At 37.6% G+C, this 27,898-nt stretch overlaps 1 protein-coding gene across 4 annotated transcripts in view; it reads left to right on the top strand.

The window, feature by feature from the left end:
- Positions 1–27,898, top strand: part of RAP1A (RAP1A, member of RAS oncogene family) — a 93,464-nt gene that overhangs the window by 30,718 nt on the left and 34,848 nt on the right. The window contains exons 1-2 of one of the 4 annotated variants that reach the window (XM_007977576.3): positions 8,447–8,496; positions 13,760–13,839. The exons of the other annotated variants lie outside the window; for them this stretch is intronic. The gene's annotated coding sequence lies outside the window, so the exon portion shown is untranslated. Of the gene's footprint in view, positions 1–8,446; positions 8,497–13,759; positions 13,840–27,898 lie in introns of those variants that run through there. 4 annotated transcript variants of the gene reach the window in all.

The raw sequence follows: 27,898 nt of genomic DNA, 5'->3' as shown, positions 1-27,898 counted from the left end.
GTACATATGTTACAGCTGATGAATGTATATTGAGACGTACTTAATCATGCAGAGTCCATAGTTTACCTTAGAGTTCACTTTTGGTGTTGTATATTCTCTGGGTTTAGACAAATGTAAAATGATGTGTGTCCACCTTATAGTTTCATACAGATAAAAGTTTTGCTGCCCTAAAAGTCTTCTGTGTTCCTGTCTTTTTTGTTTGCTTGTTTTGGCTATATATAAAGAGGAACAGATAGCAAGTTCTTCCACATTGTATTACTGTAATTTTAATCTTATTTGTAGTTGTGGGATTTAGAAATACTTGATTCCGAAGTATGTCTAAGTTAATAGATTATAATTTTGACTCTAAGAGCATTATGAAAGAGTCTTTCTCTGGTTCTTTTTGTTTGTTTGTTTGTTCGTTTGAGACACAGTTTTTGCTCTTATTGCCAAGGTTGGAATGCAATGGCATGATCTCGGCTCACTGCAACCTCTGCCTCCCGGGTTCAAGCGATTTTCCTGCCTCAGCCTCCCGAGTAGCTGGGATTACAGGCATGCACCACCATGCCCAGCTGATTTTGTATTTTTAGTAGAGACAGGGTTGCACCATGTTGGCCAGGCTGGTCTCGAACTCTGACCTTAGGTGATCTGCCCGCCTTGGCCTCCCAAAGTGCTGGGATTACAGGCGTGAGCCACCACGCCCAGCCTTTTCTCTGGTTCTTAACAAAATTCTTTCAAGTTGCCCAGTTTCAAAAAAGAAAAATGACTTTGTACTTTTAATAATCACTTAAAAACTAGTACCCTTTATATTGCATAATGCCTGTGGGGAGATACATATATATGTATATTTTTAAAGACAGAGTCTTGCTCTGTTGCCCAGACGGTAGTTCAGTGGCGCGATCTTGGCTCGCTGCCACCTCTGCCTCCCAGGTTCAAGCAATTCTTGTACCTTACCCTCCTGAGTAGCTGGGTTTACAGGCATGTGCCACCATGCCCAGCTGATTTTTTCTATCTTTAGTAGAGATAGGGTTTTGCCATGTTGGCCAGGCTGGTCTTGAACTCCTGACCTCAAGTGATCTGCCTGCCTCAGCCTCCCAAAGTGCTGGGATTACAGGCATGCACCACCAGGCCCAGCTAATGTTTTTGTATTTTTAGTAGAGACAGGGTTTCACCATGTTGGCCAGGATGGTCTCGATCTCTTGACATTGTGATCCACCTACCTTGGCCTCCCAAAGTACTGGGATTATAGGCGTGAGCGACCATGCCTGGCCTCAAGTATATGTATTTTTTAATTGACTTTTTTTTTGTGTGCAAAAAGTTTAGTTCAAGTATTTTTATTTTTATTTTTTGAGATGGAGTCTCGCTCTGTCACACAGGCTGAAGTGTAGTGCTGCGATCTTGGCTCACTGCAGCCTCTGCCTCCCAGGTTCAAATGATTCTCCTGCCTCAGCCTCCTGAGTAGCTGGAACTACAGGTATGTGCCACCACACCCGGCTAATGTTTGTATTTTTAGTAGAGACCAGGTTTCGCCATATTGGCCAGCCTGGTCTCGAACTCCTGATCTTGGGTGATCCATCCGCCTCAGCCTCCCAAAGTGCTGGGATTACAGGCATGACCTAGTTCAAGTATTTTTAGAACCTCTGTTCTTGTATTCGTAGACTCTGTGCAAATCTCTATCTGGAAATACAAAATAATCCTTACCTTGCTTTCAGCAAAGTTGACAGTGATAGCAAAGGCAAGGCTAATTATGAAACAGTTAGAGAAGAAGTCACCAAACTTTGGTCCAAGACCTGTTTTGTATGGCCCTCAAGCTAAGAATGGCTTTTACTTTTTAAAGAGTTTTTTTAAAAAAATAAGAAAGAATAATATGTGACATAGGCCATATGTGACTCACAAAGCATAAAACATTTACTGTCTAGCTCTTCATAGATAAAGTTTGCTGACTGTGAATTAGAAGACTATATATCATATAAAATAAAATGTAAACAGAGACCTTAGGAAAATGCAAATCAAAACCATAATGAGATATTATTTCATACACACTAGGATGGCTGTAATTTAGGGAAAAAAAGGACAGTAACAAGTGTTGGCCAGGATGTAGAGAGATTGGAACTTTCATACATTGCTGATGAGAATGTAAAATGGTACAGCCACTGTGGAAAACAGTTTGGCAGTTCCTGAGAAAGTTAAACATATGCTAAAGAGATGCAATGAAAAATAAAAAAATAAAAGAAATAAAAGAAAAACAGAGAGTTATCTTATGACCTAGCAGTTTTGCTGCTAGATATATACCCAAGAGAATTGGAAACGTGTGTGTACACTAAAATTTGTACAAGACTGTTCATTACAATAAACAAAAAGTGGAAAGAACCCAAATGTCCATCAACTGATAAATAAACAAAATATCATGTAGTCATACAATAGAATATCATTCAGCTATAAAAAGGAATGAAATACTGACACACGCTTCAACATCAATAAACCTTGGAAACATGCTAAGCACAAAAGCCAGACACAAAAGGCCACATGTTGTATGATTCCATCTGTGTGAAATGTATAGAAAAAGCCAATCTTTAGAGATAGTAGGTAGATTAGTGGTTGCCAGAGGCTGTAGGGAGGGCAAATGGGGAATAACTGTTCATGGATATGTTTTTTTTGGGGGGTTGGGGGTGACGGGAATTAGATAGTGATGGTGGTTATAACAGCCTTGTGAATATAATTTTTAAAACCACTGAATTGTGTACTTTAAAATGGTGGGTCGGGTGTGGTGGCTCACGCCTGTAATCCCAGCACTTTGGGAGGCTGAGGCAGGCGGATCACTTGAGGTCAGGAGTTCACGATCAGCCTGACCAACGTGGATAAACCCCAGTTCTACTAAAAATACAAAAAATTAGCTGAGCGTGGTGACGCATGCCTGTAATCCCAGCTACTCAGGAGGCTGAGGCAGGAGAATCGATTGAACCTGGAAGGCGGAGGTTGCAGTGAGCTGAGATCGTGCCATTGCACTCCAGCCTGGGCTACAAGAGCAAAACTCTGTCTCAAAAAAAAAAAAAAAAAAAAGGTGGATTTTACAGTATGTGAATTATATCTCAACAAAAGAAAATGTAACCAGAGATTAAGTAGTATAAAAAAGGTAATGAGAGGTCAGAGAGAGAAAAGAAGACTGTGGGCATGAATTAATGGATACAACTCTGAGGTTGGGGCTTGAAATGCACCTCAAAAGGCATAGAGGATTTGGATAGATAAAGGAGTGGTTAAGGCATTACTTAGGAAGGGGTATAAACCAAGACGTTATTTTGGCATAAGAGAAGTGGCAAGATATAAGTGGAAGAAAAGACAAAGCAAGTTTCTTGTTTTCGTGGGGCTTCTTAACTGGCATATTAACTGATCAGGCCTGCTAAGGATAATGCTTTGCACAATTATTTTCATGGGATAAATTGCATATCCTTCTAGTCTCAGGCAAGATGTTTTTATTCCAGCCAGAGAGCAAGAGCGTAAGTACTCTCCGCCATAGTATTCTTAGCAGGTTACTGTAAGGATTTTAGTTCATTGCATATGCTTTGTGGAATTTGCTGCCATCTTTTTTTTTTTTTTTTTTTTTTAACCTATTTTAAGTCATACAAAGTATCTATCAGGTTTTGTTGTTACTTAAAACAAACCCCCCTTTAATACTGTCCCTTATTCTTGCCACTTCACACTTTCTTGTTCTTTCTTGTATACTGTTTCATTTAATCCTTCCGTCACACCTAAGGTAGGTGGTATCATTCCCATTTTAAAGATGAAAGAGGCCATATAATAGAGTGCTTAGGAGCCAGGATGAGAGCACTGGAGGCAGAATGCCTAGATTCAAATCCTCGTTCTGCCATTTACTAATTGTTTTGTGAATTTTGCTCACAAAACAATTTTTTGTGAGTTATTGAACTTCTGTAGGTCATATGTTTTCTCTTGTCCAAAGTGGTGATTGTAATAATATTATAGAGTTGTTTTAAATAAGTTGACTAAAAGTAAAATTCTTAGAAACATGCTTGCACATAGTGAGTCCTCAGTAAGTGTTAAACTGTTACTGTTGTTTATAGATCATGAGACTTGAGTAAGGTTAAGAAGTCCAGAGCCTTCCAGCTTATAAGTGTTAGAGCCAATGATTAAATATAGGTGATCTGAATCTAAGTCCTACTTGCTAATTTATCTAGTTGCCTTTACCATATTTTGTTATATGTTTATTTACTTATTCGACGTAAAATTATTAGCCTTCTAAACTTTCATTTAAATATGGATCAGCTGAATGTGGTGGCTCACACCTATAATCCCAGGACTTTGGAGGCTGAGGTGGGAGGGAATTGCTTGAGGTCAAGAGTTCGAGGCTACACTAAGCTGTGATCATGCCACTGCACTCCAGTGGTGACAGAGTGAGACCCTGTCTGAAAAAATAAATGTGGGCCAGACCATAGACCAAGTAGTTATAGCAAAAGAGAGTTTCTAAATTCCATGCAACAGAACTTCCATTCTTAAACTCAGTTTTTTGCTTTAATCTACTGGTGCCCAATCCTTAGCAGTTGCACACCAGACTTATGAGCTATGAGGGGAAAATGACAATGGAAAACATAGATTTAATGCAAAATAACTGAAAAAAAGAAAAAAAAAATGCAAAAAACAAAATAATAAAAATTAATAGAAATTAACTTGAGTGTGATAAAATAAACAGCTAAAAGCAAACAACATCTGAGGGAAAAGATAATCAAAAAAGTGACTATTCTTATAGAACAGACTGCTTGATAGGAACTTTTTAAAAACTTGTTTTAAAACTTTTTTTAAAGATAAATGAAAAAGAATAGGCATTCACAGAAGAGGCTCATGACTGATAAATGTTTGAAAACATTAGCCTCACTAATCAGAGAAGCTTAGAGTAATAAAATTTTGATAATACAATTTACAAAATAAGAACATTTATGTTGAAACTGTGCTGTTAGGGATATGGTGAAATGGGACCCACACATTCCTGATTGGAATGCCAGTTGATAAAACTACTAATCTCCATGAAGAACCTTAAAAATGTTCCTAGTCTTTGATTAATTAATGTTCCATGTGAGAATATAAACCAAAGAAAAAAATGACAACTGGATAAAAGTGTATTATATAGAGATTCATTACAGCATTGTCTATAATAATAGAAAATACTTGGACATGCCCAGCAAGAAGGATAGTTAAATGACTGTACATTTATTGCAATATCTGTTAAAATAGTTTTGAAAAACTTGAGTGACCTTGGAGAGAGATGAAGTAATATCAGTAATATTGCCGGGGGTAGGGGTAGGGGGGGTAATAAAAAACAAGATTCAAAATTGCAACACTTTAACCTCTAGTGTCAAGCTGTAAACCTAGTCTTGAGAACAGTTCATTCTGGACAAATACTTACTGAGTTGCTCTTAAATGTTTGATTTACTGAGTACCTACTATAAAAATAAATACGGCAAAACCCCTGTTGAAACCACATTCTCCTTCCCCTTGTAGTAGTGACCTCCTGATTTTTCTATTCCTCCTTCAAGCAAACTCCTCAAAAAAATTGTCTATAGTGCCATCTCCCAATTTCTTACCTCCCAGTCTTTCCTGAACCTAATTGTGCTTTTGTCCTGGGTTATTACACTGAAATTGGTTTATCAAGTCTCCAGTGACCTCCAGTGGTCAGGTTCTCACTCTCATCTTCCTTTACATGTCAGCATTTGACAGTTGATCGCTTCCTCCTCTTTGAAATATTTTCTTCTCTTTATCCCAATAAACTATATACATGGTTCCCCCCCGCCCCCACTGCCTCACTAGTTGCTCTTTCTTGACCTGCTTTGATGGCTTCTCTGCCCTGATTTTTTTTTTTTTTTTTTAGTCAATATGGAGAATTGTGTTGTATTTTTTTATATTGTGGTAAAATACACATAACTTATACCATCGTAATTATTTTTAAGTATACAATTCAGTAAAATTAAGTACATTCACATTGTTGTGCAGACTTCACCAACATCCGTTTCCAGAACTCTTCGTTTTATGTAACTGAAACTTGATTCCATTAAACAGTAATTCCCCATCCCCCTTCTCAGCCCCCAACCACCACCATTCTACTTTCTGCCTCTGAATTTTTTACTAATAGGTACTTCATATAGATTAGGGATACCTATATGTCAAAACTGCAAACTTCTGTGCATCAAAGAACACACCAAGGTTGAGCATCCTTAATCCCAAAATGCAAAATCCATAACTTTTGAATGCTGACATGACACCAGAAGTGGAACATTCGATATCCTTCCCCATGTGTGTTGCAGTCAAAATAGTAGTCAAAACTTTGTTTCATGCACAAAATTGTTAAACATACTGTATTAAATTACTTTTAGGCTATGTGTATGAAGTGTTTATGAAACATAGAAGAATTTTGTGTTTAGACTTGGGTCCCATTCCCAATGGAGCTCATTGTGTGTATACAGATATTCCAAAATCTGAAAATATTTGAAATCTGAAGCCCTTCTGTTCCCAGAGGGATACTCAACCTGTAGTCCAATTTATCTGTTTTTTTCTGTAGTTGCCTGTGCTTTTGGTGTTTATCCAAGCAATCATTGCCAAATCCATTGTCATGTATCTTTCCTCCTGTGTTTTCTTCCAAGAACATTATGGTTTTGCTCTCTCACATTTAGTCTTTGATCCATTTTGAGTCAATTTTTGTTTATGGTGGGCCCAATGAAGAGGGCCCAACTCTTCATTCTTTTACATGTGGGTATCCAGTTTTTCTAGCACTATTGAAAAGACCATCCTTTCCCAATTGAATAGTCTTGGCCTCATTTTCAAAATCATTTGACCATACATGTGAGGGATTTATTTCTGGGTTATTTTATAAATTTTAATATGTTTTCTTTTTCATCCTGTTCAAAATACCAATTTCCCTTTTGATTTCTTCTTTGAACTATGGATTATTTAGAAATACGTTGTTTAGTTTCTAAATATTTGGGGATTTTCTTGATCTTTCTGTTACTGGTTTCTAATTTAATGCTGTAGTAGTCAGAAAACATACTTTGTGTGATTTAAATTTCTTCAAATTTATTGAGACTTACTTTATAATTTAGAATATGGTCTGTCTTGGTAAATGTTTTGTGTGCACTTGAAAATAGTGTGTATTCTTTCATTGTTGGATAAAGTACAGTCATACATCACTTAACAGGAATGTGTTCAGAGAAATATATCATTAGGCAATTTGTTAAATTAATCTCTAAGTAGCTTATTTCTTTTTAGATACTTTTGCAAGTGATTTTTTTTTTAAATTTTATTTTCCACTTGTTTGCCAATATATAGAAATACAGTCACACATCATTTAACAACATATCTCCTAGCTATGATCATACCACTGCAGTCCAGCCTGGGCAACAGAGCGAGACCCTGTCTCTAAAGTAAGTAAGTAAGTAAATAAATAAAGTAAATCCTTCAATTCAACCTTAGCTTACTGTAACTTTTTTACTTTCTAAACTTTTTGACTCCTGTAATAACACTTAGCTTAAAACACAGACACATTGTCCATGTGTTCAAAAATATTTCCTTTATATCCTTATTTTTTTTCTATTTTTAAAATGTTTTACTTTTTTTAACTTTTAAAACGTTTTTGTTAAAAACTAAGACACAAACACACATATTCACCTAGGCCTACACTGGTTCAGGATCATTAAGATGTCACTAGGCAATAGGAATTTTTCAACTCCATTATAATCCTACAGGACCACCATCACATATGCGGTCTAAACAATGCGGACTAAAACAATGTCATGCAGTACCTGGCTGTATTCTGTAAATGTCGATTAGATCCAATTGATTGATGGTGTTGTTTAGTTCACCTACAACCTTACTGATTTTCTGCCTGCTGGATCTGTCAGTTACTGACAGGGGTGTTGAGGGTTCCAGGCATAATAATGGATTCGTCTGTTTCTCCTTGTGGTATCCGTTTTTGCCTCATGCATTTCGACACTGTTGTTAGATGCATGCACATTAAGAATTGTTATGTCTTCTTAGAGAATCGATGCCTTTATCGTTATGTAATACTCTTCTTCATACCTGATAACTTCTCTTACTCTTAAGCCTGGTTTGTCTCAGAATAATATAGCTACTTTTAACTTTCTTTTTATTAGTGTTAGTATGATATATTTTTCTTCATCTCTTTACTTTTAATCTGTGTACAGTAGTCCCCACTTACCCATGGAGGATACATTTCAGTATCCTCTGTGGATGCCTGAAACCGCAGATATAGTACCAAACCTTATGTGTACTATGTTTTTTCCTGTACATACCTATAATAAAGTTTAATTTATAAATTAGAGTAAGAGACTGACAGTAATACCTAATAATAGAACAATTCTAACAGTATACTTTATTAAAAGTTATGTGAATGTAGTCTCTCTCAATATTGTAATATTTTTCAGATACCTGTTGACTGTGGGTCACTGAAATTGCGAAAAGCAAAACTATGAATGGGGGTCTACTGTATTTATATTTAAAGTGAGTTTCTTATAGACAACATATAGTTAGGTCTTGTTTTTTTAGTCCATCCTGAGAGTCCCTTAATTGTTGTTGGATTAATATGTATCTACCATATTTGTTACTCTTTTCTATTCATTGCCCTCCCTTGTTCTTTCTTTTTTTGCTTTCTGGTTTCAATTGAACATTTTATGTTACTTCATTTTTTCTCCTCTCTTACTGTATTGATTATACTTGGTTTTACTTTTTTTTTTACTAGTTGCCCTTGAATTTGCAGTATACATTCACAACTAATCCAAGCCCACTTTCATATAACATAGCACTTCATGTGTAGTGCAAGTACCTTGAAACAGAGTATTCTCAGTTACTTAGACTGGTCCCTTATAACATTGCTGTCATTCATTTTACTTATCCATAAGTTATGGTCACCTAATACCTTGTTGCAGTTATTTTGAACAAACTGTATCTGTTTAGATTGATAAAGGATAAGAAAAGTGAAAGTAAAGTTTCCCATCTAAGTAGTTTTCCTTCTTTTTGAAGAAATTTTCACATTTCTTGCAAGTCATGTCTGCTGGTGACAAATTCTCTTAATTTTTGTTTTGAGAATGTCTGCATTTCTCCTTCATTTGGAGGATAGTGTCACTTGATACAGAGTTGTAACTTGGTGGTTTTTTCTGGGAACACTTTAAATATTTTACTTCATTCTCTTCTTGCTTTCCTGGTTTCTGAAAAGTCTGATGCAATACTTCTCTGTTCTGCTATAGTTAAGATGTTTTTCCCCCCTCTGGCTTTCAGCATTTTCTCTTTGCCCTGATTTTATGCAGTCTGAAATAATACCTAAGTGTAGATGTTTTGGCATTTTTCATGGTTAGTGTTCTCTGAACTTCCTGGGTCTGTGGTTTGGTGTCTATCCTCTGTTTATTTTTTAGCAGTCTTTTTTTTTTCTCCCAACTTGTCTCTGTTTGGCCCTGTCTTCAAAACGTATGTGGAAGTTAACCAATTCTTACTACCTCCACTGCTACTCCTTTGGTCAGCATTCCTATCTCTTGTGTTATTTCAGTTGCCTTCTAGTTCTTCCTGATTCTGCCCTTGACCTTCTCTTTTATAACCAGAGAGATCTTTTAAAAATTTCAGTGGAAAGTTGACATTCTCTGCTCAAAACTGTCCAGTGGCTTCCCATGCATACCGAGTAAAAGCTAAAGTCCTTACCATGGCCTAAAAGCCTGTATTTAGCTCTCTATTTAATCTCTTACCTTCTCTTCTCCTGATGACTTCCTCATTGTCCTCCAATTATAGTGCCCTACTTGTTCCTTATTGAAGTCACCTGGCATTTCAAGGCTTTTCTGCTTCCCTCAGATGTCTGCCCAACTGTGTTCTCTAACTGCCCATGATCTTTAGTTGTTTGCTCAAAGATCATTCTTTTCTAGATTATAAACCTACATGCCATATGGACTACAATCTCCCCATTGCTTTATGTTTTCTGGAACACTTTATCAGCTGACTTGTTTCCGGCAGGAGAGTGCATGGCTCATTGGAGAAGATGTAAGAGAGCCAGTTGGCTGGAGTGTTGAGAATGAGAGGGAGCACTGTTGTGAAGTAACAGTTAGGGACCCAACTGTGCAGACCCTTGTAAGCCATGTTAACATCTTTGGTCTTTATCTTTAAGGGAAATGGGAAATCACTAAAGTATCTGAAGGGATTTGGAGGAGGTCACTGAGTGATTAAATTTGTCATTTTACAAAGTTCATTTTAGCTTCCTTTTGAATATATTGGAGGGGGAGAATATTGGATGTAGGGAGATCAGATGAGAGGCTATTGTAGTGATCCAGGTGTAAGCTGATGGTAGCTTATTTAGTCTGTTATGGTTGATGGACATACAAAAAGAATGTTTGAAACTCCCTGATTATCTGAAGAAATCTATTTATATACATCTGTGGTCAGCGATTCATAACTCCTGATTGCCAGGTTAAGATTTCCAATTTAGGGGCCGGGCACAGTGGCTGACGCCTGTAATCCCAGCACTTTGGGAGACCAAGGCGGGGGGATTGCAAGGTCGGGAGTTTGAGACCAGCCTGACCAACATGGTGAAACCTTGTCTTTACGAAAAATACAAAAAATTAGCCGGGCGTGTTGGCACACGCCTGTAATCCCAGCTACTCAGGAGGCTGAGACAGGAGAATCACTTGAACCCGGAAGGCGGAGCTTTCAGTGAGCCGAGATTGCACTACTGCACTCCAGCCTGGGCGACAGAATGAGACTCCGTCTCAGGGGAAAAGGAAAAACAATTTCCAATTTAGAGGATCTCTTTTTGGTTCCTTGGTAAGAAAGTAGAATGGCTTTCCCAACGTAATTCTTCAGAATAAATCCTAGAAATTCTGTTAGTCAAATAGTTATGATGTATCTCTTTTTGTGTATGTCTTAGCATTTGGCATGAAATCAAAGGTTCCTAATTAAGCTAATTATTATTTAATGGTCATTTCTAGATCCTGTTCAAATTAGTTCATCTCTCATGAAGGCAAGACTTTAATTTCCTTGTTTTTCCCAACCTTCTCTCATCTGAAAAAATTAACTTGATCAGGACTAAGATTGTTCCTCAATCGGATGTTTTCAAGACAAAGGTGTCTATATAAGTGTTATTTCTCCTCACAAAACTAATAGCTGTGGGAACAAAAATTTGTGTAGAACTCTAGCACTTACAGGGATAGGAAACTCATAACACTCTGGCCATCCTTAAAGAGATTTGAAGCTCTTGTATGAGCAAACAGATTTAATAAACGGGGATTCTTTTTTGTTTGTTAGTTTGTTTGTTTGTTTTTTTGAGACGGAGTCTTGCTTTGTCGCCCAGGCTGGAGTGCAGTGGCCGGATCTCAGCTCACTGCAAGCTCCGCCTCCCGGGTTTACGCCATTCTCCTGCCTCAGCCTCCCGAGTAGCTGGGACTACAGGCGCCCGCCACCTCGCCTGGCTAGTTTTTTGTATTTTTTGGTAGAGACGGGGTTTCACCGAGTTAGCCAGGAGTTAGCCTCGATCTCCTGACCTCGTGATCCGCCCGTCTCGGCCTCCGAAAGTGCTGGGATTACAGGCTTGAGCCACCGCGCCCAGCCCAATAAACGGGGATTCTAATAGTAGTTTTCTAATGTGGCAGTGTTTATAATAAACTAAAACATTGATTCTCTCTTTTCACTTTAGTTTGGGAAGGAAAAAAGCATTAAGCTTCTGTACCTAAAATATATTATTAAATATATTGTTTACTTATCAGAAACCAGTGAGGTATCTTAGTCCAGCTTTGTTGTGTAAATAAAGAAGTTGAATATTAATGAGGATAAATGACTTGTCCAGGCTAACATAACTTATAGATCCTGATTTTGGACCCAGATATTCCTTCAAAAGGCTCTTTGGTTTTTTTTGTTGTTGTTGTTGTTTTGAGACGGAATCTCGTGCTGTTGCCAGGCTGGAGCCAATGGCATGATCTCGGCTCACTGCAACCTCTGGCTCCCTGGTTCTAGCGATTCTTCTGCCTCAGCCTCCTGAGTAGCTGGGGTTACAGGCAAGAGCCACCACGCCCAGCTAATTTTTGTATTTTTAGTAGAGACGGAGTTTCACCATGTTGGCCAGGATGGTCGCGATCTCCTGACCCTCATGATTCACCCTCCTTGGCCTCCCAAAGTGCTGGGATTACAGGCGTGAACCTCTGTGCCTGGCCAAGGCTCTTTGTTTTTGATCAGAGGTTGTTCGTTTGGGTTCCCTCGTCTCCAACATCCCTCACTTCCCCCAGTGTATATATTCTTTTCAAAGAACTGGACTTACTAGATTAAGGAATCCAATAAAGTTAAGAATCAAATTTGATTATACTGCCTCCTGATTTGGGGTTCCTAATCTGACAGTGCTTTCCATTCTTGTCTTACATTACCTTTCCAAAATTCTTCTCAGAATACCAATAACACTCTAGTTACATTAATAAAGTAGTGATAGTAGTATCTTTTTTAAGTGGACAGTTGCCAGGCACTCTCCTAAGTGCTACATATGCATTATCTAATTTGGTGTTCACAGCAACATTGCAGAACTATGTCCTTTACTTTAAGATTAGCTCCCTACCTAAAGGGTCTCACCAAATTTTAAAGATTGCTTGGATTAATTGAATTACCAAATATAGTGGAAAAAGTCTTAGGCATTAGTGTTAGATAAAACCTAGCTTTGAATCCAGGCTCAGCCCTTTTTTTCTTTCATTCAATAAATGTTTACTGAGCATCTACTGTTTCCCAACTATTGTTCTGGGCAGTAGGAATGGCATCTGTAATTTATCTGCATTTTGAAGAGAAGAAAATGTCTGCCTTGAAGATTGCTAAAGGCTAAGAAAAAGGCACTTTAAAAAAAAGTTTGCTTCCTTGCCCTCCTAACTGATCTTCCTTCTCTAGTTTTTCATTCCTCTGTTGCAATCTACAGAGTACTCATAGAGCTTTCATTTTTCTCTTCAAACTCTTGTTCAAAAGCCTTAGGTGACTTTTCTCATCTGATAGGAAAGTTTCAAGTTCATAGGATGTCATAGAGGAACTTTTATAGCCTGCTATTTAAAACCATATATGGGCCAGGCACAGTGGCTCACGCCTGTAATCCCAGCACTTTGGGAGGCCAGGGAGGGCGGATCACCTGAGGTCAGGAGTTCAATACCAGCCTGACCAGCATGGTAAAACTCTGTGTACTATAAATACAAAAAATTAGCTGGGCGTGGTGGCATATACCTGTAGTCCCAGCTACTTGGGAGGCTAATGCCGAAGAATCGCTTGAACCAAGGAGGCGGAGGTTGCTGTAAGCTGAGATTGCGCCACTGCACTCCAGCCTGGGCGACAAAGTGAGACTCCATCTCCAAACACACACACACACACACACACACACACACACACACACACGTACTAAGTCCTTTCCTCTCTCAGCCTTTCACAGTAAATGCTCAGGCCACCTAGACTTTTTAAAAAATATAGTTTTTCCATTAGATCATCACAGATCACAGAGTTTCTTGAATCTCTGCCTTTTTTCTGGAATTCCATGTCTATAACATTCTGTCTACCTACACCCCCTTCCTCTCCCTGGGTTTCAAAAAATACATACAAACTACACAGAGAAAAATGTCTTTTCTTTCCATGTCCCATCATTCCTCAGCTTCCTTCCCAAAGGTATTCTATGCATATACAAGTTTATGTACATGAATGAATACAGGCAATTTAGCATGTTAGATTGTGAACCCTGAAAGCAGGTTGCCTGAGTTTAAATCGTGGCTTTTCTTCCTAGATATGTGACTTTGGGGATATTACTAGTATCTGCCTCGTAAGCTTATTGTGAGGATTTCTTACAGCACTTCCTGGCACATGGTAAGCACTCAGTAAATGTTTGTCATTATTGTTGTGTTGTTGTTATATAACAGCATAATATATTCAAAAGAGAGCAACATTTAAAATCTAGAGGTTTGAATACAGCTTCCTAATTACTTTATGCTTAAGTCATTTAATCCAAGTTAAGCCTTGTATGTTTCTTTATAGTGGGGGTAATGACATAGTTTTGGTTTTGATTACCTAAAATATAAAAAGTTTCGAAAGAGCTTTTTAAGTGACAGAATGATATATAAAATTTAGTTGCTGTTGGTTACATGTTTTTACTTTCCCTTCAAGAAAAGGTTATAACATTTTAGCTGGATAATAGTCTAAAAAACAAAGATACCAGAAACTTTAGTTATAATTATGCATTTTTGCTTACAATTACTCCAAATTCATACTTTTTCATTAGCTTTGGCATGCTTTAGTTTTGGTCATATATAGTTTATGTGGCAGTGCTGTTAAGGGAATAAAGTTAGAGTAAATACCTCTATTTATGGAAATGTATCTATCAAGATTCCAGAATTGGTATACTTAACTATACTTGGCATAATTTAGTACACCTGGCCAAATGTATCTTTTAAGGAAAATAATGTATTTTGGTCAACCTAGAAAGTATTAGTCATGGCCTTAAAATTTTTCTGCATGGCTTACAAATGTTTTGTCTGCGATGATTAATAGTTACTGAAGAATATTCATTTAAGTAGATGGTAATACATGTAAAAAGCAGTCTTTCATTTTCATTTCCCTTAGTCAAACATTTACTGGTGATGTGCTTTTGATCATTTGCTATGTTGCTAAAACAGGATATGCATTCACTGTTTTTTTGACAGCTCATGGATCCAAGAGCACATGTAGTTTCTAAAGGCACAGAGTATAGGATATTTTTGGATACCGTGATATTCCCCCCTTATTCTGGTAATTAGAAGCATTCCCAGTATTAAACATTTAGGAGGAAAAGTTATAGCCAAAAGAGACCATCTCTTTCTTTTAAATCATTTTAATATGAAGAATATATTTTACTTTGGAGATTTAAAATGATTTAAAGTAACAATTTTAGTAACCTTTGGGTTTGTCTTGAAAGTATTTTCGTTTGTTTCTAAAATACTTGTTTCTCTGAAGAGAGAAGATGGCTCGATCTGATGACCTATGTAACCTTGATGACTGACAGTTTAAACTGAATCAACAAAGGGAGAATTTTTTTTTAATGCATTGAGACAAAGCATACAGGAAAGATATAATTTTGTATAATCTTTTGTTGAAGTCTTCAAAACAGTACAAGTGTTGTTTGCCTCATGACATGAAAATTCACAGTAGGGTAAACAAAGCTATTATATTTGAATTTCACAAAAATGTTTACTTAGTTATCTTTCAGAAAAAAATTCAGAATCATGACTCTCTTCTCAAATTAAGTATTTATACTAATACTGCAAAAACTGTCATTTAGGGATTATTTGTACAGTTCTATGTGGCAACACTCAGCCATGCAACGTGTGCATGTGTTTATTAGTTTCTATATGTGCATGTATTTATTAGTTTCCATACGTAAAATCTGGAATCATTGAAACAATCTGTTTTAGACTTTTTTTTGATAAAGAATTAGATTAAAAACTCCTTATGTATAACAATATGGTAGTCATTGAATGTAAGAACTCAGATCACATTGCAGATATTCTAAAAATAGAATGTAAATTAGGTTTTAACAGTAATTCTGAGATTATTATATGTGGCAAATAATTTGTATGATATTCAACAGTCTAATTTAGGTAAATCACAGAGATTTACAGAAAGCATTGATTTGCATCTGTGATCAGTATTGCTTAGGAAAAATGTCCAATACTGTAAGAGTATATAAAGTTTTGACTCAAAGGGGTCAGGGAAGGATATCTTATGGAATTAATACTTGTGCTCAGGTCCAAGGAAAAGAGCAGGCATTATTAACTAAGTGGAGAAGGAAGAAGTCATTGCAGGCAAAGGGAATAGCTTCTGCAAAAGCCCTGTGGCAGAAGGGAGCATATCAGGTTTAAGAAACTGAAAGATGGCCAGTGTGACTGTCATAGAGAGTAAATAGGGATATGGAGCAAGACGAAGAGGATACAGGCCAAATCATTAGGAGCTTTGAGGACTTGGAGTTTAATCTTTACCCTATGAGCAAAATGAAATCATTCAATTTTCTGTTTTGAAAAGACCATTCTGGCTGCAATGTAGAGAAACCCAAGTGAGCAACAATGGACCAGTTAAGAGGCTATTTCAGTAGTCCCAGGAGGTTGCTTAGACTAGAGTCATGTAGTGGAAAAGAAAAGGAACTGACAGATTCTTTGCCTGGAGGGTAGTGGTTCTTTGCCCAGGTGATTCTGACACTCCTACCCTCCTCTCCTGTTTCTCCATTCTTTAAAAAAATGGTGATAGAAAATACAAAGTAGTATTCTGTGATTAAATTATCACACTATTATAGATTATATTCTTGATAACAAACTAATAGTCAAAATTTTATGTTGAGAATATTATAAAGAAATGTTTTCATCACGTATAGGTTCATGGCTGGGCACAGTGGCTCACTCCTGTAATCCTAGCACTTTGGGAGGCCGAGGCGGCCGGATCACTTGACATCAGGAGTTCGAGACCAGCCTGGCTAACATGGCGAAACTCTGTCTCTACTAAAAATACAAATTAGCTGGGCATGGTGGCCCGCACCTATAATCCCAGCTCTTGGGAGGCTGAGGCGGGAGAATTGCTTGAACCTGGGAGGCGGAGGTTGCAGTGAGCCAAGATCGCACCATCGTACTCCAGCCTGGGCAAAAAGAGCAAGACTCCATCTCAAAAAAAAAAAAAAAAAAAAAAAGTAGGTTTATGACTTCTCACTTGTGAAGATGTGCATATTGGCCATGTAAGATTTTTTAAATGAAGGTCCCTTTTACAACTGTAAACCTAAAGGAACAATATCAAGGAACTGACATTTATGAGACATGCTCAAAGGCTAAAAAGTAAGTGAAAGCTAGAACCAGCACTCAGAGCCTATTTTTGGCTTGATGGCACCTACTGAACTAGCTAAACCTGGGCTTATGGCTTCATTGCCTTCGCAGACATAAGAGGATAGGAGACTAAGCTCAGTCTATGAGGAGGCATCCCACCGAGTGTCTGTGCACCCCTCCCCACGCCTCTTCCTGCCAACTCCAAGGAAACTAGACTGTCGCAAATGTTGGCACTAAGTTAAAGTGGTGGTGCAAGTTTGGGGGTTGTTATTCTTTGACATTTTATAGTTGCACCCTAGCCTTTATGTTTCCATATCTAAATCGCAGTTTTTGGGTTAGCCCAGAAATATCTTAAAATTTGACTATGATTCAAAGTAATTTTGGTCACTAGTAACACCAGGCACTTGGCAGAAGCAAATGCACAGCACAGTAAAAGATCACAGAACTCTAAAAGAAAAAGACACTGAAAATATGGACTAGCCAAGATAACAGATAACTGAATTGGACTCCCATTGACTTCATATTTTGGAATTATTAGACAGGAATTTAAAATCAGTGTGTTTAGCAAGGTAAAGATTAAAAATATAAGAATGGTGGGATTATGATAGCTAACATTTTGTAGCTATCAGTTGGAACCTTGAACTGTTCCAGTACTTTACATGTTAATTAATCCTCACAAAACTCTAAAGTAGGGATTATTATCATCCCCATTTTACAGGTGAAGGAATGAAGCACAGAATGGGGATATAACTTGACCAAGGTTAGTAAAGTGGTAGAACCAGGATTCTAGCCAGGCAGTATGGGTCCTAAAGTCAGGCTTTTCACCATTTTACTATACTGAGAAAAATAATGAGATTATGAGAAGTTACAAATAGCTTTTTTGTGGGTGAGGGGAGAACTTTCAGAAATGAAATATGTAGACTAGGCACAGTGACACACATCTGTAATCCCAGCACTTTGGGAGGCCAAGGCAGGTGGATCACTTAAGCCCAAGGAATTCGAGACCATCCTGGGCAACATGGTGAAATCCCATCTCTACAAAAAAATACAAAAATTAACTGGGCATGGTGGTTTGTGCCTGTAGTCCCAGCTACTTGGGAGGTTGAGGTATGAGGATCCCTTGAGTCTAGGAGGTCAAGGCTGCAGTGAACTGTGCCACTGCACTCCAGCCTGGGCAACAGAATGAGACCAAAGTTAACCAAATAAAAGAGACAGAAATGGAAAATTTGTAAAAAGAAAAGAAAATTGGACAACCATAGCCTAAATTGCGAGTTTTCCCTGATACCATTCTGTGTCTAATAAGTAGTGGATATATTAGTTGGATGCTTTGTTGCCTAGCTAAAACTTCCATTTCATTGCCTTCCTGATAGTAAGGTTTGACTATGTGACAAGGCTTTGGTAATTTGGGATGCAAATTGAGATATGTATAACTTCTAGGTCATGCCTGTAAGAGGAAAGGGGATATGCCATTTTCTTTCTCTTTCTTCCTTTCTGTGAACTGGAATGTAAACATGGCGATGAGATATTTTTCCCTCTGTAGAAGACGGCAATACTCTTAAGGATGATAGAGCAATAAGACGTAAGAGCTTGGCTGTCTCAGACTGCCTAGCTGCCAAACAAGACTGTCCTGTGAGAGGAAAATAACCCTGAATTTGGTTAAGCCACTTTTGAGTCTCTTATTAACAGCAGCCTTGTCTACGTCTTAACTATTCTAAGAAGAGCATGAAAAGGTCTAATAACTAGAATTTCAGATATGAGGAAAAGCCAAGTAGATACAGTATTTAAGGAGATTTCAATTAAAATTTTCAAAACTGCAAAAAGATACAAATTCAAGAAGTCAAATAAATCCTAAGCAGAGTAAATAGAAATCTAAACGTAAAGTCTTCATAGTTAAATTTGCAGATGATCAGAGATCTCAAAAATAACCAGAAGGACAAGACAGATCACTTTCAAAAGCTCTGCAATTAGGCTAGCAGCTGACTTATTGAAAGGAAAGTAGAAATCAGAAGACAGTAGAATAGTAACTACAGTGTACTCAGAGTAAATAACTATTAAAGCCAAAATATCTTTGAAGAGTGAAGCAAAGTTTTCAGATAAATAAAACTGGGAGTTTTTTTTTTGTTCTCACCACTTGTACAGCAGTAAGAAACATTCCAAAAGATATACTTTAGGTAGAAGGAAAGTGACCCCTAATGGAGGATCTGAGATATTAATTAGGAAAGAAAAATGAGCCCAGGCTCATTTAAGCATTCCAGTAATCCCAGCACCTTGGGAGGCCGAGGTGGGTGGGTAACTTGAGCCCAGGAGTTGAAGACCCGCCTGGGCAAGATGGCCAAAACCCTGTCTCTATCAAAAATACAAAAAATGTAGCCGGACGTGGTGGCATGCACCTGTAGTCCCAGCTACTCTAGAGGCTGAAGTGGGAGGATTGCTTGAGCTCAGGAGGCAGAGTTTATAGTGAGCCAAGATCATGCCACTACACTCCAGCCTAGGTGACAGAGTTGAGACTCTGTTTCAAAAAAACAAAAACAAAAATGGCTGGAATTATTGAGGCAGGTATCCAACTTAAGTTGGAAAAGCATTAGAATAAACTAAAGAAAGGAAATAAATAATAAACATAAAAGCAGAAATTAAAGAAATAGAAAAGAGGTCTACAATGAAACATCAACACAGCCAAAGTTGTTTTTTTTTGAAAAAGACTAGTAAAAGTAACAAACCTGGTAAAATTGACCAAAAGTAAAAGAGGAAGGGCAGAGATAAACAATACGAATGAAAAAGGAGATATAACTAAAAATGTGGCAGATTTTTACAAAAGAGAGAAAAGTGCATACACGAACACATTTTTGTTCAGGGAATAATTTCAAATGGTAGATTATTGTATCTGTTGTCATAATAGTATGTCAAGCCTATCAAGACCACTTGTCAAACTTGCCAAAAATTTTACTCTTGAATATGTGAGATGGTTGGATTAAATATTTTAATCCTTTACTTGAATATTTGGAGAATTACAAAGGTGCAATGAATCAGTCATACTTTACTAAAGATTGTGGTAAAGATTTCTTTGGGGATGTAGATATGGATACATTTCTTTAAAACAGTAGAATATATGTTCCCTTTTAATGCCTAAGGAAGAAGAGGGGAAATGCGTAAACCTGAGAAATTGTGGAAACCTTGTATTTTTAAAAGTGTTTTTTAAAAAAGTATTACTAGTAAGTTTTTGGTGCTTGTACCAAAAAGTGATGGCACAGTACTGAGAATGATCCATAATTTAGTGTTTCTTTCTCTTAAAATTCTCATGAGCTTTATATTATATATTCACACTGTTCAGTGAACTAAATAGTGTACTGAGGCAAGACATGGATGTACCAGGGCAAGCCCCTTGTTTTCTGGAGGACTGGTAGCAAATAGTGGTAGCACTTTTGTAAATATTATAGTTCTAAACTAGTACATAAGAAAGTCCTAGGTTGACAAATATTTACAGACCTAGGGAGCAACTGATATAGATTATAGAAGATCCAAAAAGAATTTTTTGGAGGGTGGGGAGAGAAGGGAATGAAATTGATAGATTATCTGGCCGATTTGACAGGGTGGAAAATTATGTTGATAATTCCAGAATAAACACAAATTATATGATAAAAGAAATGTAATCTTAATATACTACTTTGCTGTGTGTTAAGAGAGCTAAAATTCTCATCTATATGATAGCAATATCCAAATGCAAAAATGAAGAGATTCCAGTATGAATTTTATTTGGAAATATTAAGGGAAACACCCAAAGAAACAGGCAGGTAGAAGTTTAAAGTAGCTCTTGTAGATTGAGATTGTGACTGCTCTTTTTTTCTTATAAGCCTTTTAGTAATATCTTCTAATTGTGCTAATCAAGTATGCATTGCTTTTAAGAGAGAGAACTGAAGCTTTTGCAGAGGAGACTAGAATGATAATAGAGTTTGAAACTTTATTATTTGAAAAAGGAGACTGTTTATGAAAAAAGAAGTGAGGAAAATAACTGTCTTCAGATACTTAAAGGAGTGTATAATAGAAGAGGAATTCTCTTTCTTTTGTTTACATGGGCGAGCAGAGCTGAAACCACCCAGTAAGTAGCCAATACCAAGAAACAGTCGTGTAAAGAAGTTTCTGAACAATTCGATTACCCAGAAATGAATTTGTCTGTTTTTTTTTTTTTCTTTTTAAGAGTCAGGGTCTTGGGGAGGGGGGAGGGATTGTATTGGGAGTTATACCTGATGTAAATGACGAGTTGATGGGTGCAGCACACCAACATGGCACAAGTATACATATGTAGCAAACCTGCATGTTGTGCACATGTACCCTACAACTTGAAGTTTAATAATAATAAATTAATTAAAAAAAAAAAAAAAAAGAGTCAGGGTCTTACTCTGTCACCCAGGCTGGCTGGAGTACAGTGGTGCAGTCACAGTTCCCTGCACCATAGAACTCCTGGACTCAAGCGACCCTTCAGCCTCAAAGGTGAGAGCCACCACGCCCAGCTGAAACATACTGTTGTGTGAGGATAGAATTCAAAGGACTAGATGTCCATATCTAGATATGTTTTTAGAGTAGATTGCCACAAATGAAAGTTACTGTATTTCAGGAATTCTGTTGTTTTTAAATACTGACTTCAGCATTTAAAACAAGAAAACACAGAATCAGCTATTCATAAAAAATTTGCCTCATATAAGTCAAGTATACTATTTTCTTTTCTTTTTTTTTTTTTTTTTTTTTGAGACGCTCTTGCTCTGTTACCTAGGTTGTAGTGCAGTGGCACGATCTCGGCTCGGCTCACTGCAACCTCCGCCTCCCTGGTTCAAGTGAGTCTTGTGTCTCATCCTCCCAGATGGCTGGGATTACAGGCGCATGCTATCACACCTGGCTAATTTCTGTATTTTCAGTGGAGACAGGGTTCACCATGTTGGCCAGGCTAGTCTTGAACTCCTGACCTGAAGTGATCCACCTGTCTTGGCCTCCAAAGTGCTAGGATTACAGGAGTGAGCCACCATGCCCTGCCAGCTCCAGTAATTTTTGATATGTTACATTTTAATTATTATTTAATTCAAATTGTTTAATTTCCATCTTGATTTCTTTCTTTCCCCATGGGTTATTTAGAATTCTGTTTAATTTACAAACATTTGGGGATAATGTGTTGTATTTTTATGCTGATTTCTAGTTTAATTTCATGTTGGTTAGAAATTACACTCTGTATGATTTCAGTCCATTGAAATTTCTTGAGACTTGATTTATGGCTCAGCATGGTCTATTCTAGTAAATTATCCATGTACACTGGAAAAGGATGTATAGTTTGCAGTTGTTCGGTGTGGTGTTCTATATGTCTGTTAGGTTAAGTTGATTCTTTATCTGCTCAAATCTTCTATATATCCTTCCTGGTTTTGTCTTTCCTTTCTATCATTTACTGAGTAAGCTCTGTTAAATTCTATTCATGATTCCCATTCTGTCAAGTTTTGCTTTGTGTGCTTTGATTTATATTTAAATTTTATTTTTCTATTGAGTGCTGTTAATGTAAATTAATATTAACGTATTTATATACATGGATTGTCTGACATCTTTCCATTTATTTTCAGTTTGTTGATCTGTTCTTTGTTTCTTTGAGATTGTTTTTTAGTACACTGCAAGAAATTCAAAATGTCTTGGGTATGAAATTGGGGAGTAGCTCAGCTGGGTGAATGTAAGTCTCTCATAATGTTGCAGTAAGGTGGTTGCTGTCTGGGATCATCTTGAAGCCTTTATTAGTCACAGATGTAGGAAGACAGAAACAGCTAGGACTCCGGCAACCATGTCGTTCTCCGTGGTCTCTCCAAAATGGTGACTGCATGGCAGCCTAACACTTAGGACTCCATAGATACATATCCCCAAAGAGAAAAAATTCAGGAGGAAGCTCTGATACCTTTTCTAACCTAGCTTAAGAATTCAGATAGCACCATGTTGGCTGGATTTTGTTCGTTGCTAACCCTGCCTATATTCAAGAGGAGGGGAATATGTTTTTTCTTTCTACAAGCTTTTTAGGATTTTGTCTTCGTGTTTAGTAGTTTGGAATTTTAACTACAATATGTTCAGGTACAAGAATCTTTTTTCTTTCTTCTTCCCACAGTGTTTGGCATTCATTGGGTATTTGAATCTGATGATTCCTAACTTTTCTAAGTTTATCTCTGGAAATGTTATTCTACTGTTACTTTGGGTCTGGTGTTCTTTCTACACTCGCATCAGATAGCTGGTGAAACCTCTGGGTCTGTCCTCTTTACCTCTTTCTTTCATACATTCCATCTCTCTGTTCTTTTGTTCAGCTCTCTCTGGTTTGTGTATTGGTATATTTATGTGATTTCATATTACCAAAAAGTTCAGTTTTTCTTATGATGTACTCTGAAGAGCATTGTCCTTTGTTTTGGAAAGTTAAATCTTACCATGATTTCCATATTCACTCCCTTCCCCACCAGCATGTTGTGGTGAGTTGTCAGTTTTAAATATTTATGATCGCTGTAAATATTTAAAGATAAACAACAATATGCTGCTTAAGAAACTATCTTCAGTGTTCCTTAATGTAAAAAATTTTTCTTCAAAATTTCTAATCACTAAATTTCCTTTAATGAATTTTGTTTCATAAGTTCATTTCTACAGGAGAAACTTTTGTCTATAATACATTCATTTATGTTAAAAATTGCAGAAACAACAAAGTTGGGATCAGTTTGCTTCACAAAGACAATCAAGTCATTTTATTTTTGTAAATATTAGAAGTAGGCTTCCTGAAGGAAAAATGAAGAGTTAGGTTATAACTTGGACCATAATGTTAGGGACTCAAAATTGACTTAAAATTTAAACATAGTGTAATGTTTATTCCTATCTTCCATATTTGTCAGGGAATCTTAACCAGAGTAAGAAATTTTCTGGTGCTGTGTTGGGAGTGCAGGGCGTAAGAGATTTCCATAAAAAGGCATGGGATTTGCTTGGAAGAACATAGAGGTTTTCTAACTTGGCAGTAATGAGTTAGAACTAATTCCCCTTAGAAAGAAAAATTAACTTACATTCTTATTGGGAATTCATTTGTATGTATGCTCTCTTGTGTGAGCTATTTGATTATTATATTTGTGAGTGTGCCTATGTGTATACATTCATGACCCATGGCATTTGTTAGGTGTAGATAAAATTTTCTATACATACTCTGTGAAAAATGGCTTTGGAACTTGAATGTCTTGCCATTTTAGTTGAGGAACAGGGGCCAAATATTTTGTTGTTGCAGAATACCCAAAATAATATGACCATCTCTGAGTTCTTTCCCCAGTTTCTGTTGCCCTAGAAAAGCTGGAGGCATTTGGGGAATATAAATGATCCTTGCTATATTAGGATTCTGTCTTGAAAGATATGCATTTTTGGATTAGAGAGATGGTGAATTCATATCTTGTTAAAATGACAGCGATCCCCAGACTTAAGAGGCCTGGAAAGGGGCTAGGGATGTGGGCATCCTTTTATGTGAAATATATGCTCTTGTGTTTAGCTGTCAGTATTTTTCTTTTAATGGCAATGAAACCTTTTTTTTTTTCCCATGGAATGGAATCACCTAATCCAGATAGAGGTATAAGATGCCTAGTGCCCAACACAAACCTCTCCCACCTCACTCTATATTTTCAGAAATGTGGTTATTTTTAAAGGCTCACCCGTACCTTGCTTCTCTTTCTCATTGGTTGACCTCATCCACTGCTATGGCTTCAATGCTACCATCTTAACCAGCATTGACTCCCAAATCTGTACTTCTAGTCCATTGGTTTCTACAGAACCTCCAGAGTTGGCTTTTAAAATATCTATCAGATATCCTTACCTGTTCTTCCCATAGGAATCTCACAGTTAATTTTTGGAAGAAAGTAATATCTTTCTTTTTAAACCTCCTTTTGTGTTTCCTGTCTTAATTGGAGGTAGGCTATCAACCACTTACTTGCTCAAGCTAGATACCTAGGAGTTATCACTGAGTCATCTTCATTCCTCTTAGTAGCTTCTTATCAGTTATGGAGTCCTGTCAGTTTTATCCTCAGAAAAGTATTGCCCCTCTTCAACCCTAGTGCTCCTGTACAGGCCCATGTCATCTCGCACTGGAGCTATTGCAGTAGCTTCCTAGCTATTCTTCCTGCCTCTAGTCTCCTTTCTTCAGTCCATTTCGCATACTGCCAGTTGTTTTTCCAGAATACAAATCTCATCATATTAATTTTTTTTAAATCACTTTGTCTTCTCCCCATTACTTACTAGATAAAATATAAGCTCTTTAACATGACAAATGCCAAGCCATGTAGTATCCCTAGATCTTTTGTATTTAATTTTTTATTTTTATTTAAGTTCTAGGGTACGTGTGCATAACGTGCAGGTTTGTTATATGTGTATACTTGTGCCATGTTGATGTGCTGTACCCATCAACTCGTCAGCACCCATCAACTCGTCATTTACATCAGGTATAACTCCCAATGCAATCCCTCCCCCTTCCCCCCTCCCCATAATAGGCCCCAGTGTGTGATGTTCCCCTTCCCGAGTCCAAGTGATCTCATTGTTCAGTTCCCACCTATGAGTGAGAACATGCGGTGTTTGGTTTTCTGTTCTTGCGACAGTTTGCTGAGAATGATGGTTTCCAGCTGCATCCATGTCCCTACAAAGGACACAAACTCATCCTTTTTATGGCTGCATAGTATTCCATGGTGTATATGTGCCACATTTTCTTAATCCAGTCTGTCACTGATGGACATTTGGGTTGATTCCAAGTCTTTGCTATTGTGAATAGTGCCGCAATGAACGTACGTGTGCATGTGTCTTTATAGCAGCATGATTTATAATACTTTGGATATATACCCAGTAATGGGATGGCTGGGTCATATGGTACTTCTAGTTCTAGATCCTTGAGGAATTGCCATACTGTTTTCCATAATGGTTGAACTAGTTTACAATCCCACCAACAGTGTAAAAGTGTTCAAAGAACTCAAACAAATTTACAAGAAAAAAACAACCCCATCAAAAAGTGGGCAAAGGATATGAACAGACATTTCTCAAAAGAAGACGTGCATACAGCCAACAGACACATGAAAAATGCTCGTCATCACTGGCCATCAGAGAAATGCAAATCAAAACCGCAATGAAATACCATCTCACACCAGTTAGAATGGCAATCATTAAAAAGTCAGGAAACAACAGGTGCTGGAGAGGATATGTATTTAATTCTTTAGTGTATTTGCTTAAGCTGTTTCCTCTGCTTGGAATGTCCTTCTAAGCATTATAGCTGGAATATTTCTATTCAGTTTTTTACTGAGCTCTTCAAATGAGCTAGTCAAAATTAAAACAACTGTCCTGGAGTCTCCTGTGTTCGTCCATCCTTCCCCAGCCATTAATTTTGTCTTGCACCAGCTTTATTCCCATTGTTTTGTAGTTATTTGTTTGTTTCTCCTTTATAAGCTCCTTGAGGATGGAGAACACATACTTTTCATTTTTATTTCCTTGACACCTAGTACAGAACTGCTACCTAGAAAATACTTTGCAAATGCTTGATTCAGAATAACAATATTTGCCATTATGTCTCCTTTATAATGTCCTCACTATGTATGTGTATTAGTTCATTTTCACACTGCTGATAAAGACATACCTGAGACTGGGCAATATACAAAGAGATTTAATTGAACTTTGAGTTCCATGTGGCTGGGGAAGCCTCACAATCATGGCAGAAGACAAAGAAGAGCAAGTCCCATCTTACATGGATGGCAGTAGGAAAAGAGAGAATGAGAATCAAGTAAAACAGGTTTCCCCTTATCAAACCATCAGATCTGGTGAGACTTATTCACTACCATGAGAATAGTATAGGAGAAACTGCTCCCATGATTCAGTTATCCCCACCTAGCCCTGCCCTTGGCATGTGGGGATTATTAAATTTAAGGTGAGGCTGGGTGCAGTGACTCACGCCTGTGGTCTCAGCACTTTGGGAGGCCGAGGATGGGCGGATCATGAGGTCAGGAGATCGAGACCAGCCTGGCCAACATGGTGAAACCCCATCTCTACTAAAAATACAAAAATTAGCCAGGCATGGTAGTGGGCGCCTGTATTCCCAGCCACTCGGGAGACAGGCAGGAGAATCACTTGAACCTAAGAGGCGGAGGTTGCAGTGAGCCGAGATTGCACCACTGTACTCCAGCCTGGGTGACAGAGAGAGACTCTGTCTCAAAAATAAAAAATAAATACATAAATAATTCAGGGTGAGATTTGGGTGGGGACACAGAGCCCAAGCATATTGGTATGTAACTGATATTCTGAGAAATTTCCTAAATAAATAATTCAAGGTGAGATTTGGGTGGGGACACAGAGCCAAACCATATCAGTATGTAACTGGTATTCTGAGAAATTTCTCTCTTTCTGCCATTTTAAGCTGTGATTTGCATGTAATAAAATGTATCTATTTTAGATATTCAGTAAGTTTTGGTAAATAAATATGCCTATGCAACTTTTACCACAATCAAGATACAGATCACTCTCATCACCCTAAAAAGTGTCCTCATGCTCCTTTGTAGCTATTGCCCCTGTGCCACACCACTGGCCCCATACAGCTTTCTGTCACTATAACTTTATCTTTTCTAGATTTTTTTTTTTGAAGAGATTGAGTCTCTGCTGCGCAGACTGGAGTACAGTGGTACGATCTCAACTCACTGTACCCTCTGCCTCCCAGGTTCAAACAATTCTCCTGCCTCAGCCTCCTAAGTAGCTGGGATTACAGGCACATGCCACCACGCCTAGCTAATTTTTGTATTTTTAGTAGAAATGAGGTTTCACCATATTGGCCAGACTGGTATCGAACTCCTGACCTCAGGTGATCTGCCCACCGTGGCCTCCCAAAGTGCTGGGATTACAGACATGAGCCACCGTGCCCAGCCTTTTCTAGATTTTTATATAAGTAGAATTACAGAATATTATTCTTTGTGTCTGTCTTATTTTGCTGAACATGTTTTTGAGATTCATCCATGTTGCAAGTAGTTCATTCCTTACATTAATTACTGAGAAGTATTCCGGCAGTTGGATATATCACAATTTATTCACCGCTTGATGGA

Source organism: Chlorocebus sabaeus, chromosome 20, assembly GCF_047675955.1.
Source record: "Chlorocebus sabaeus isolate Y175 chromosome 20, mChlSab1.0.hap1, whole genome shotgun sequence".
NCBI classification, from domain to species: domain Eukaryota; kingdom Metazoa; phylum Chordata; class Mammalia; order Primates; family Cercopithecidae; genus Chlorocebus; species Chlorocebus sabaeus.
Note: the sequence above shows the minus strand (reverse complement) of the source record. Positions and strands in the feature narration are given on the sequence as shown.